This window comes from Piliocolobus tephrosceles, chromosome 3 (genome assembly GCF_002776525.5).
Source record: "Piliocolobus tephrosceles isolate RC106 chromosome 3, ASM277652v3, whole genome shotgun sequence".
NCBI classification, from domain to species: Eukaryota; Metazoa; Chordata; class Mammalia; order Primates; family Cercopithecidae; genus Piliocolobus; species Piliocolobus tephrosceles.
Genome location: NC_045436.1, coordinates 11,797,619 through 11,812,723, shown reverse-complemented (window position 1 = coordinate 11,812,723; position 15,105 = coordinate 11,797,619).

Genomic DNA, 15,105 nt, shown 5'->3' with positions numbered 1-15,105 from the left:
ACCATGTCACATCATCATTCCAGACCATGTCACATCATTCCAGAACCGTGTCACATCATTCCAGACCATGTCACATCATTCCAGACCATGTCACATCATCATTCCAGACGATGTCACATCATTCCAGAACCATGTCACAGACCTGCTCAGCTCAGTGTTTCCTCCTTTCATGGATTTCACTCAATTACAGCAAACATTTGTTACCATATTTGTAAAAAGTACAGCTATTTGATTAATTCCCAGGTAAATAAAAAAATACAAAATACATGAAAAAGAAAAACAGGAATTGAAAAGAGTACCTGGAAAAATTCTAAGTTACCTGCAATTGCTATCTAAATAGAGATAAAATAGAGATAAAAATATAATCAATTTTATTTTATTTTTATATTAACTTTTCTGAAATGAATGAGTATTAATCTTAGAAAACATAATCGCAATCTTTTCAGCTCTGAGTCTATAAATATCAACTAAATGCATGGAAGTACAGCAGTTTCTAGAAGGAGCTCACAAATGGTGATCCTATTCAGGAAGTTTCGGGTCTTCCCAGGTTCTAGCAGGAAATATTTAGCTGTGGTTACTGTGCCTAGAACTAGTTGAGGATAGTCTGAAACTCAGGCGCTTGACTGCAAGAAACTTCTGGCAGCTCTTTCCACAAAGACATTTTATCTTTGGCTTTGGAATTAATTGTTATAGTGTGAGTACAGTACGGATGCAAATGTAAAGTCATTTTCACTTTCAGGGACTAACTAAAGTTCTGCCACCCAAGAACAAAAAGTTACCCATTTTGCTTATAACTGAAATAATATAACCACATCCAATATATGTATTCATTGTAGAGGTGAATTATTAGGCGCCCAATATGTCTCAGGCATTGTTTAGGCAGTTGAGATATGTCAGTTTAAAAGAAAAAAAATGCATAAGAAACCCTTTATTGAAGGCTACACAATCCAAACAAGTTGAGGATTAAATGTTACTTTGCACAATCTTTCCTCACACTGTCCACCTGCTCTATTTCACTAAAGAACAATCAGAATCTCTTACTTAACTTATCGACTTTCATGTTTTGGGAATAACTCAATTTTTCAGAATGCAGAGGTCATTGACAAACATATTTTGACTACATAATTTATTTTCTGTGATGAAATCAAATGCATACATTCACAAAATTGTTGTTCTCATCTCATGAATTTTCAGATTAACTTTTGGGTTTCTTTACTGTTATTGCATATATATTTTCTCTTAGATTTCTATCTATACTAACAAGAAGATTAACTTTTAATTTTCAGAGAAAACCTCTCTATATATTCTCTAAAAATATTTTCAAGAGCTCCATTTACCATTAATATGTTATACTTAATAGCCTAGCCTGGTTGTTGAATATATATGTAATTTTACTGATTAGAATTGCTTTAGGTCAGAAGTTCTTCTTTTCTGAAAGTGCATCAGAGGATTTCTAATTGATGGATTCCAAAATTTGTTTTATATTCCTGCAGAATTTTGCCAACACAGTGAATGGAGCAAAGGGCTGAAACAGCCATAGCTCCATGAAGCTCAGATGACACTTCTGCAAAATGAGCTTCAATTCAGTTACATTTACGAGTAAGAATTAGTTTTCTGGCCTTTGGCTCCAGATGATGGACTCTTATAATTAGACTTTAAAGTTCTGCATGTGATTAAATCTGCAATCCTTTGATTCCCCTCATCAAAGCACATTATACAAGGTTTTGAACCTCTCTCTATTTGCCTTCAAGCTTTTGTGCTTTTCTCCTTATGTAATCTCCAAACAGTTTAATAGGACATCTCTTCTGAGTCCTATAAATATAAATACCTTGGGGAGTTTTTTAAGAAATAAATTAGATAAAAATTAGTATGATGACTACTCTTTCTCTCCTTTTTTAAAATGGGTTAACATACTTTGAAAAACTTTTAAGGTTTATAGAATAGGTATAGAAGAGGAAAAGTTTAGAGAAATCTTACACTGTAAGAGGGAGCTCATTTGGCATCAAAAGATAAAAGCACACAGTCCTGCCAAAATTAGAAAGGGACAGAGCCAATAAAGTAAAATATCTTTTCGTTATGTATACCCTCTGGCATATTATACTTGCTCAGGAGATGTTCATTTAGTTATAATTATAGTTATATTATAATTATAGATAATTATATAATGATTATATAATTTATTATGATAATGAAATTGCCTCAGAGCTGGTGAACAAGTAATCACTGGGATTAAGATCTTCTTGGAGGTGCCTCCATTTCTATCAAGTCCCTTTATTTTTATGTAATATAAATTATGCAAGAATATGTGCTTAATAAAAGCAAAGGCAAGTCAAATGAAAGTAAAATTTCACATTATATTCTTTGACTATATACATATGTTTTTAAAATTTTATTTTGGTAAGAGAAAACACACCATTTCAACCATTTTTAAGTGTTCTTCTTTGTCTATTGTAACAACTTTTGACTTGAAATCTATTTTTTTTTTTTTTTTAAATAAGTGTAGGTGCCCCTGCTATCTTTTGGGTATTTGCATGAAATGTCTTTTACCATCCTTTCGCTTACAACATAGGGTTGTTCTTAGACCTAATGTGAGCCTCTTGTATAAGCATGTAGTTGGAGCCTGCTTTTTTATCCATAATAATTATCTCTGTGTGTGTGGTTTATTTATCAGTGGACACTTGGTTTTATTCTACTTTGGCTACTGTGAATAATGCGACTATGAACATGAGTGTACAAATATCTGTTTGAGTCACTGCCTTCAATCCTTTTAAATTTATACCCAAAAGTAGAATTTCTAGTTAATATGGTAATTTTATTTTCAATGTTTTGAGAAACCACCATACTGTTTTCTACAGTGGCTGCATCATTTTACATTCCTACCTGTGGTAGTGCACAGAGGTTCTGATTTCTTTACATTAATGCCAACACTTGCTATTTTCCTTTTTAAATAGCTATCCTAACGGGTGTGAAGCTGTATCTCAGTGTGGTTTTGATTACACACTGCTGATGATTAGTAATGTTATCTGTATGTAATGGATGTAATGTGGTTTATAGTACTCTCTTATAATCCTTTTTATTTCTGTAAAATTGATATTTTCATTTGTAATTGTAGTTGTCTTCTCTTTTTTATTGTTAGTAAACCTAACAATTTTTCAAATGTATTTTTTTTTTTTTTTTTTTTTTCAGAAAACCAACTCTTGGTTTCATAGATTTTCTCTATTGCTTTTCTGCTGTTTTCCTATCTCTGGAAATTCCCATAAAAGGAATTTTTATTTCCTTCATTATGCTACCTTTACAGTTAATTTCTCTTCTTTTTCTAGTTCCTTCAGGTATAAAGTTAGGTTTTAAATTTAGATCTTTCTTCTTTTCTTTTATTTACTTATTTAAAATTATTTAAGTTTTGGGATACATGTGCAGAACGTGCAGGTTACATAGGTATACACGTGCCATGGTGGTTTGCTGCACCCATCATCCTGCCATCTACATTAGGTGTTTCTCCTAATGCTATCCCTCCCGTAGTCCCCCACCCCACTGACAGGCCCTGGTGTGTGATGTTCCCCTCCCTGTGTCCATGTATTCTTATGTTCAACTCCTACTTATGAGTGAGAACATGCAGTGTTTGGTTTTCTGTTCCTGTGTTAGTTTGCTGAGAATGATGGTTTCCAGCTTCATCCATATCCCTGAAAAGTACATGAACTCATCCTTTTTTATGGATGCATAGTATTCCATGGTATAAATATGCCACATTTTCTTTATCCAGTCTATCACTGATGGACATTTGGGTTGGTTCCAAGTCTTTGCTGTTGTGAAGAGTGCTGCAATAAACATGTGTGTGCATGTGTCTTTGTAGTAGAATGATTTATAATCCTTTAGGTACATACCCAGTAATGGGATTGCTGGGTCAAATGGTATTTCTGGTTCTAGATCCTTGAGGAATCACCACACTGTCTTCCACAACAGTTGGACTAATTTACACTCCTACCAACAGCGTAAAAGCATTCCTGTTTCTTCACATCCTCTCAAGCATCTGTTGTTTCTTGACTTCTTAATAATCGCCATTCTAACTGGCATGAGATGGTATCTCATAGTGGTTTTGATTTGCATTTCTCTAATGATCACTGATGATGAGGTGTTTTTTCATATGTTTCTTGGCCACATAAATGTCTTCTTTTGAGAAGTGTATGTTCATATCCTTTGCCCACTTTTTGATTGGGTTGTTTGTTTTTTCTTGTAGATTTGTTTAAGTTCCTTGTAGATTCTGGATATTAGCCTTTTGTCAGATGGATAGATTTCTAAAATTTTCTCCCATTCTGTAGGTTGCCTGTTTACTGTGATGATAGTTTCTTTTGCTGTACAGAAGCTCTTTAGTTTAATTAGATCCCATTTGTCAATTTTGGCTTTTGTTACCATTGCTTTTGGTGTTTTAATCATGAAGTCTTTGCCTATGCCTATGTCCTTAATGGTATTGCCTAGGTTTTCTTCTAGGGTTTTTATGGTTTAGGTCTTATGTTTAAGTCTTTAATCCATCTTGAGTTAATTTTTGTATAAAGTGTAAGAAAGGGGTCCAGTTTCAGTTTTCTGCATATGGCTAGTCAGTTTTCCCATCACCATTTATTAAACAGGGAATGTCTTCCCCATTGCTTGTTTTTGTCAGGTTTGTCAAAGATCAGATGGTTGTAGATGAGTGGCGTTATTTCTGAGGCCTCTGGTCTGTTCCATCAGTCTATTTATCTGTTTTGGTTCCAGTACCATTCTGTTTTGGTTACTGTAGTCTTGTAGTATAGTTTGAAGTCAGGTAACATGATGCCTCCAGCTTAGTTCTTTTTTGCTTAGGATTGTCTTGGCTATACAAGCTTTTTTGGTTCCATGTGAAATTTAAAGTAGTTTTTTCTAATTCTGTGAAGTAATAGACACAACAAAAATGATAAAGGGGATATCACCACTGATCCCAAAGAAATACAAACTACCATCAGAGAATAATATAAACACCTCTATGCAAATAACCCAGAAAATCTAGAAGAAATGAATAAATTTCTGGACACGCACACCCTCTCAAGACTAAATCAGGAAGAAGTCTAATCCCTGAATATACCAATAACAAGTTCTGAAATTGAGGCAGTAGTTAAAGCCTACCAACCAAGAAAATCCCAGGACCAGATGGATTCACAGATGAATTCTATCAGAGGTATGAAGAAGAGCTAGTACTATTACTTCTGTAACTGTTCTAAACACTAGAAACAGAGGGACTCCTCCCTAACTCATTTTATGAGGCCAGCATCATCCTGATACCAAAACCTGGCAGAGACAACAAAAAAAGAAAATTTCAGGCCAATTTCTCTGACGAACATCGATGTGAAAATCCTCCATAAAATACTGGCAAATTGAATCCAACAGCACATCAAAAAGTTTATCCACCATGATCAAGTTGGCTTCATTCCTGGGATGCAAGGCTGGTTTAACATACACAAATCAATAAATGTAATTCATCACATAAACAGAACCAATGACAAAAACCACATGACTATCTCGATAGATGCAGAAGGCCTTCAATAAAATTCAACACCCCTTCAAGCTAAAAACTCTCAATAAAATTGGTATTGATGGAACGTATCTCAAAATAATAAGAGCTATTTATGACAAACTCACAGCCAGTTTCATACTGAATGGGCAAAGCAGGAAGTATTCCCTTTGAAAATCGGCACAAGACAAGGATGCCCTCTCTCACCACTCCTATTCAACATAGTATTGGAAGTTCTGGCCAGGGAAATCAGGCAAGAGAAAGAAATAAAGGGTATTCAAATAGGAAGAGAGGAAGTCAAATTGTTTCTGTTTGCAGGTGACATGATTGTGTATTTAGAAAACCCCATCATCTCAGCCCTGAATCTCCTTAAGCTGATAAGCAACTTCCGTAAAATCTCAGGATACAAAGCCAACGTGAAAAAGCCATAAGCATTCCTATAAACCAATATTAGACAAGCAGAGAGCCAAATCGTGAGTGAACTTCCATTCACAATTGCTACAAAGAGAATAAAATACCCAGGAATACAACTTACAAGGGATGTGAAGGACCTTTTCAAGGAGAACTGCAAACCACTGCTCAAGGAAATAAGAGAGGACACAAACAAATGGAAAAACATTCCATGTTCATGCATAGGAAGAATCAATATAGTGAAGATGGCCATACTGCCAAAAATAATTTATGGATTCAATGCTATCTCCACCCTTCTTCTTTTTAAACACAAGGATTTTACAGTTATAAAATCCTGTTATCACTGCTTTCACTAAAATCCCATACATTTTGATATGTTTTAATTTTCATTTATTTCAAGATACTTTTATACATTCTAGTTTTCCCTATAATTTCTTCTTTGACCCATTACGACGGGCATGTTTGATTCTAACATATGTGTGGATTTTCCTATTTTCATTCTGCTTTGATTTCTATGTCATTACATTGATTAGAAAAGATACTTAGTATAATTTCAATCTTTTACAATTTATTGACAGATTTTTGTGGCCTAATATATGATGTATCCCGGAAAATGTTTCACGTGTGCTTAAGGAAAATGTGTGTGTTTCTGTTGCTGGGTGCAGTGTTCTGTATATGTCTGTTAGGTCCAAATGATCTACAGTGTTCACGTTCACTGTTTTCTTACTGATCTTCTGTTAAGTTTTTCATCCATTATTGAATATGGAGATTGAAGTATCCCGCTATTATTACAGATGTTTATTTTTTATTTTTTTATTTGCTAAGGAAATTTATTTATTGCTGTAGCTAATGATATTTTAACATAATAATTGGAATTGTGGCTGATAACATTATGCCAAATGTATCATGAATAACAAACATATTGACAAATTTCTATCAATTTTATGTAAGTCCTGAAATACTTATATTAATAACATATATCTATATACATATAACCTAAAGAAGATATAGCATCAATTCTTATTTGACAGTACTTCCTCTGTAATTTAACAAATCAAACTAATTAATATAACATCTCTCTTTTACAAGGCAAGAGACAAATCCTTTGATATTTTCCAGGAACCCTCTGGGAACTCTCAGTGTATGTATGTATGTATGTATGTATGTATGTATGTATGTATTTATTTATTTATTTATTTATTTATTTATTTATTTACAGATGTTTATTTCTCCTTTGAATTCTGTCAAAATTTGTTTTCAATATTTAGGGAGCTCTGATGTTTGGTTCATATATGTTGGTGGTTATTATACCTTTTATGAATTCAGACTTTTATCATTATAAATTGTCCTTCTTTGGCTAGTGTAACAATTTTTGACTTAATTTTTTTTTTTTTTTTTTTTGGGAAATTAAGTGTAGGTGCCCCTGTTCTCTTTTGGGTATTTGCATGAAATATATTTTACCATCCTTTCACTTTCAACATAGGTTTGTTCTTAGACCTAATGTGAACCTGTTGTATAGGTATGTAGTTGGATCCTGCTTTTTTATCCATTCTGCCAATATATGTCTTCTGAGTTTAGAATTTAATCCATTTACATTTACATAATTGCTGATAGGAAAAAAGTTACTATTGCAAATTTATTTGTTTTTGTTATGTCTTACAGTTTCTTCGTACCTTCATTTTCATTCTTATTGCCTTCCCTTTTGCTTATTTTTTTAATGACAGGTTTTTATTCCCTTCTAATATCCTATTGGGTACATTCTATAGATGTTATATGAGGGGTTACCATGGGGGTTACATATTGCATCATAAAGTTATAGCAAGCTATTTTAAAGTTATACCAACTTAACTTCAATTACATAGAAAACACTACTTCTTTACCACTGTGCACCCCCAATTTATGTTACTGATGTCACAAATTGCATCTATATAAAATGCATGCCCCTTAACATAGATTTATACTTATTTTTGTGTTTCTTTCTCTTAAAACTGCAGTATTATTATGTGTGTGGTTGAAAAGAATGTATTCTGATGCTATTGGATGGAATGTTTTATATAGTCTATTTGGTCTAAAGTATATTTAAAATCCAGTGTTTTCCTACTGACTTTCATTTGGACAATCTATCCATTGTTGAATGTGAGGTATTAACATTACCTATAATTATTATATTGCTATTTTTTCTCCCTTTAGATATGTTAATGTGTGTGTGTGTGTATATATGCTTTGATATTAGCTGAATATATATTTATAATAGTTATATCTTGGGATAAATTGACCATTTATCATTATATAATGACCTACTTTGTCTGTTGTGATAGTTTTTAATTTTAAGTATTTTGTCCAATGTAAGTGTAGCTACTCCTGTTTTCTTTTGGTTATCATGTTTTTCATCCCTTTACTCGCAGCTTATTTGTATCCTTAAAACGGAGGTGACTCTCTTATAGGCCGCATATGGTTGGATTTTATTTTTTGTTGCTTTGCCCCCCCCCCCCATATAGTCACTCTGTCATATTATTGAAGAATTTAGTCCATTTAAAACTAAAGTAATTATTGATAGGTAATAGGTAAAGACTTACTATTACTATTTTGTTAATTATTTTCTATCTGTTTTATAGATTTTTTGTTTCTTCCTCTCTTCCTTTGTGATTTAATGATTCTCTATATTGATATGCTTTGAATCTTTTTTCCTTCTTTTTTATATATTTACCATAGGTTTTTGCTTTGTAGATACCATGAAGCTTGCATAAAATATCTTAGAGTTATAACAGTCTGTTTTGAGCTGACAGCAACTTAACTTAGATCATATATACGAACTCTACACTTTTACTACTCTCTATTTTATGTTTTTGATGTCACAATTTTCATTTTGCAGTTTGTATTAACAAATTATTGTAACTATAGTTATTTTAATACTTTTGTATTTTGACTTTTATACCAGTTGTCATAAATCATTCACATGTTACCATTATAATATTATTCTGAATTTGATTATGTACCTTTACCAATGAGCTTTATGCTTTCATATGTCTTTAAGTTACTAATTAGTATTAATTGACCTCATCTCAAAGAACTCCTTTTAGAATTTCCTGAAAGTCACATCTAATGGTGAAGAACTCCCTCTGCTTTTGTTTGTGTGTAAAAGTTTTTATTTCTCCCTCATTGCTGTATGACCACTTAGCTTGGTAAAGTATTCTTGGTTGGGAGGTGCTTTTTTCCCCCCTCTCTTTCAACACTTTGTATATATTATCTCACTCTGCCCTGGCCTGTGAGGTTTGTGTAGAGAAACCCACTGATAGCCACATGAGGATTACCTTATATGTGATTAGCTTCTTTCCCCTTGCTGCTTTCAAAATTCACTCTTTTTCTTTTCTTTTAGACAGTTTGATTATAACATGTTATGATGAAGTCTTCTTTGGGTTGAAACTCATTGGAGATATGTGATCTTCATGCACTTAGGGGTCCATATCCCTCTCCAGATTTGGAATGTTTTCAGTCACTATTTTTAAAGTTTTTAAAAACTTGTTTATTTCTCTCTACTATAATGCTACGGTTAGCTTTCTTGACATCTTATAAATCTCATAGGCTTTTAAAATTTCTTTTCTTTAAATTATTTTTTCCCTTCTGGGTAATTTCAAACAATATTTCTATGAGTTTTCTTATTCTTCTGTTTGATCAAATCTGCTACTTATGCTGTCTATTGTATTTTTTAATTCAGTCATTGCATTCTTCAGTTCCAAAATTTCTGTTGAGTTCTTTATAAAAAATGTTTTATTAATGTTGTTTAAGTTTCTCATTGTGTTCTTGTATTATTTTTCTGATTTCATTAAGTTGTTTATGTCCTGTTGTAGCTCACTGAGCTTCTTCAGAACAATTACTTTGAATTCTTTGTCATCCAATTTATGTATTTCAATTTATTTTGAAATAATAATTCAAAAGACTGAGGATGTCAGTCTTTTTTCTCTTAAGATATCCAAATGATTGGATAAAGTCCACTCGCACTATGGAGGGTGGCATGTTTTACTCAAAATCTAAGGATTTACATGTTAATTTCATCTAAAAAACTACTTTTACAATAATATCAAGACTAATGTTTGAAGAAATAACTGGGTATCATGGCCTGGCCTAGTTGATGCATAAAATTAACCCTCACAAATCTACCCCTTGTCAACTTGACACCCATACATATTTCCCTAAACCATAGTTAATTTCTAAATAAGGATAAGAGGTAGGGCATGCTTATATTTAACATGAAACAATAAAAAATGCACTAACTCTTTATCCAAAAGGTAATGCAAAATTTATGGGTGTTGTTCACTCTCTTCCTTGGTATCCTGTAACTGAAATATTATGATGTAATCTTAAAACACTTAAATACTATGATATACTCAATAGAACTTATATAATAGGGAGGTAATAGAGAAAGAAAAAATATATCCCATGAACACACATAAACGTGTCCATAACAAAATAAGAAAAATATCCTTATGACGATTACAGTCCTTGCTTCTGGAACTGGTCACGTTGTTGTAGTTGGTATTTATAACCACTTTCTTCCATTATCCAGTCTATATTCCCTTTGCCTTCAGCAAGTACCTCAGCTGATCGTGGTTCTGTATCTAATGAAGTAAAGGGTTATTCCTGAAGGTTCCAAGTCATTAGTAATCCTGTCTTAATTGGGTTGTTTTGGTTTGCTCTTGGCTTTAATCACAGGACACAGCAATACTAAGAAATATCTCCCATATTCCAGACATATTCTTTCTTATTGCCAATGTGAAATAGTAGTCCAATTTCCCCTTGGTAAGCAGGATCAAAATATTGTAACTCTTTTCTTTTCCTATTGGTTCAGACACATGAAGACCCCAAAGTGGGTGAGTAACAGTCCTAACTTTCAGTTCAATAGTGTAATTGTTGTGTCTTGTTGTGGAAGCTTTTCTCCCTTTGAAGCTAAGACTCTTAGGCCAGCAGAGCAGAAAGTCATGGGAACAGAAAGCAAAATTTTTCTAGCGGGTCACTAGGAGTAATAGTGATGCCACAGCCATTTGTACCCCATGATTCCTGGACCTGTGAATCCTGGATATGGGGATGTAACCTACCACATTTGGCAGCTGATTGACCTGAGAGAGTTACAAGTATACAGAATACTCCAAGACATCCTGTTTTAATTCCCAGTGTCACCATTACTTTGTATCCCCACTGTCAGTACCCTAATTTAGATCTTTATTGAAGTAGGAATAATTTATTACAGTAGTCCCTAAATTATTTACTTCTTCCATCTCACCTTATAATTTCTTAAACATTCATTCTACATGCTGCTATTTTACATATCATTCCTTCTTAAAATTATGTAATCTTCCTGTATTCACAATACAAAGTTTACATATTTTTTTCAAACTTTCAATTACATGAAAAATGACCTCTATTTGCCTTACAGTTCAAAATATGACATTATAAAATGCAAATGACAATTATGCAAAATAATTTTGGCTAAACACATTAGCTTAAAAAATATAAAGATGAGTTTAAATCTCAAGTTACAAGAAGCACAAGGACACAGTTTGACCTTAACCATCTTTTGTCTTGGCTGTCTCATACAGATCTCTGCTTCTTTCTGAATGTGAACTCTTTCTCACTGATGAAAGCTTTCTCCCCATGAGGGTGATACAATTACCAACCACTCCAGAGCCATACACTTCATAGTTTCTGTCACTAGGCAAGAAAAGACTCTTTTTTCAGCTAATAAAATCCTGGAATGCAATCTCACTGTTATGGTCTAGAGTCATGTGCCAACAAAAGATTCAGCTCTTGCAGAGACTTCATATTTGAAACAAACAGAAACAGAGAGAAAGCAGGAGATAGGGAGGCAATATCAAATGAGACTTAAAACACAAACACAATCTTTCAAATGTCTTGACTTTTTCTAAACAAAACCTGATTTCTCGAGATTTTCTGAGACATAAAAAACGCATTTTAATCTTTGTTAGTGCCGTGTTTCTCAACTTCAATGGCTATTCCATGTTCCCATTCACACATCCAAGTTTTGAATTTCCTATAATATGGGGTTCAAGTCTACTACTTCTACAAAATGTTTTAAAAGCAATCCAGACTTCAGGACTTTTAAGTTATTCTGATGATATTTTTTACCATTTAAAAAGTGGTATATACTAATTTGTGTTCCTATTTAAATTTATTCTAATATTCATTTCTCTGATTATATGAAAATATAGCCTCATCAATGTAGTAATCAAAATTTGCAATACCTGGTAACTCTAGTGAAGAATGAATTTCCCAACACTAATTTCTTTTGCTGTTACTGAAGTCATAAAAACCAGGCATTCAAATTTTGAGAACTCTTGAATGTCAAATTTATAACTCTAATATGAAGGTGTTAAAAATTTGTATAATTTTTTCCATGAAAAATCAACAATAATTAAAATTGAAGTGATGCCTTTGGAGCATTAATGTGTAAGTGCTTTTTTGATTAGTTAAAAATCAAAGAAACGAGGCAACAAAACTCAAAAGATGATTTTATTGCAATCCTATTTTCCTATTTTGATTTTATTCAGTGTGATTCTTCTTATTCAAAAAAAGTTTACCTAACTACAGAATTCAAGACATGATTTAGACTTAAATTAACCATTTCATTTTTATTTTAAAAAATTAAAAATATGGGGGGAATAGAGAGATGTAAGTCAAAGGGTACAAAGTTTCAGTTATGTCAGATGAATAAATCTAGAGATCTAAGTTAATAATATTATACTGTATACTGGAAATTTTCTAAGAGAATAGATTTTAGGTGTCCTTCACACAAAAAAGGTAACCATGTGGATATATTAATTGGCTTGACTGTAGTTATCATTTCACTATGTGAATATATATAAAAACATCATGTTTTATGCATTAAATATATGCAATAAAAAGAAAAAAATTAAATTATTTGCCACTTTTATGAAGGCCAAAAAGTTTCTTTTCCCACTATGGTTGCTGTGTATAGTGACAGTTTTTAGTTCATCAGTTATATGTATATGTATAGTTTCCGTTTTGGTTCTTTATAGAGAAGCAAAAATTCAAGTAAATACTTTTGAAGCAAACTGTGTATCTTCTAAATTTTTACAATTTTATAACCTATTATTTTTGAATGATTTACTGCTTATAGGAAGCTGCAAAAATAATACAGAGGATTTTCATGCACATTTCACCCAACTTCCTCCAATTATAATAATACCTTATGTAATAATAGCACATTGTTAAAAAATGGAAACTTACATGGATGTAATACTGTCAACTGAGGTACAGATTTTATTTGAATTTAACCAGTTTAGATATGCATTTTTATTTTTAGTGCATAGTTCTATGAAATTTTATCACATATGTAGATTTGTGTAACATCACCACAATCAGGATAAAGAACTGTTCCATCACCACAAAGATTCTTCTTACTGTGTATAGTGGCACTTGTAGTTTGTGGCATTGTGTGCGTCATACTTTATTTGCATCAAACTTAAAGTTTTCATTTCATTACAGAGAAGCAAAAGCTCAAGTAAACAGTTAAGTAACCAACCTTTATATTTTCATATTTTCAGAATAAAAAATACCTTATTATGGTCTTACATCTGCATAGGCTTTCTTTTCATTTTAATTTTTTTTTTTTTTTTTTTTTTTTTTTTGTAGAGATAGGGTCTTGCTATATTTCCTAGGCTGGTCTTGAAATACTAGTCTCACCTTGGCCTCCCAAAGTGTTGGGATTACAGGTGTGAGCCACCAGGCCTGGCTTACTTAGACTTTCAAAAACATCCAATTTAGTTTTCATGGGAACACACATTGTATTGATTAAGAGATATTTGGTAACTTATGCAATACCAAAAACAATTTTGCCTGTTATAAGGTTGGGTGGGAAAAGCACAAGTGGGTCTACACTAACATTCAACTAACTGGGAGGAGCAGAAGACAGAGGCCTAATCCAGAAATCAGATTGCTGACTGCAAGCTTTCAATGAGCTGTGAACATCAACCATCATGTTTTACAGACAGAACCTGAGTAGTTGATTGCCTGAAGGTGAAGATTAATTCAAACATGATTGCTCACAACTGAATTAAAGAATTAGAATCCAAGCCAAGAGAAAATTACAAAGGCTCTCAAAGCAAAACTAGAAACCTCAAAATACACAGGATTAGGGCTACAGGGCAAGAACAAGGAACCTAGAGAACATGTGCTCCAGGCATTAATTGCCATTTGAAAAATGGAGGCCTAGAGTTGCAGATCATTTAGTAAATTATGGAATTAAGTTTGCTTTTTAACAGAAAATCTCAGTTTCTTTTTTATAGTGAAATTTGTTGTTATTTTTTAAAATATTGCCTAGGGTTTCTGGAAGAAGGTGATTATGTTGATACTTGAAAACAGGATCAGAGTATGTTCCACCTCCAGTTAGACTTGAATGAGGCCCTGGAATATGGCATATGGAGGCAGCTGGCATCTTCCTCTCCACCCTGCTCAGCACCATGTCCTGAATGTCTAGAAAAGACTGTCTTTTGAAATTTGTTTTTTTGATAGGTCTAATGTAGAGTACATACAATTTTTTTTCTTTTTTTTTTTTTAGACAGTCCTGCTCTGTCACCTGGACTGGATTGCAGTTGCCCTATCTCGGCTCACTGCAACCTCCGTCTCCCAGGTTCAAAGCAATTCTCCTGCCTCAGCCTCCCAGGAAGCTGGGACTACAGGTGCCCACCACCATGCCTGGCTAATTTTTGTATTTCAGTAGAGATGGGGTTTCATCATATTGGCCAGGCTGGAGAATTTTTTAAACATTATTTTCACCAAACTTGTTTCTTTGCTTTGATCCTGAAGACATTACCTTTTCAGATGGCTTTATACATAGATTTTGCTTTATTTGGAACTTTTAGATCATGGGCTTGGACTATGCTGTTTCAGATTATTGTGCTAACAATGGGTTTATCTTGACTATGCATATAATTTAAAGGAAGGAAAAAAGGAAGGAACTTGTAGATGAGTTGAGCATACGTGGCTTTATATTTGGTCCTCTACTTAAAACTTTAGAATATAATTTTGAAAGGAGTTAGAGCCTGAAAGAGCTTGACCAGCGTATAAAATGCTAACACATGATGCTTTATAAGTACAAATTCAACTGGACTTCATTTTAATTTCAAATTTTAAACTTTAGA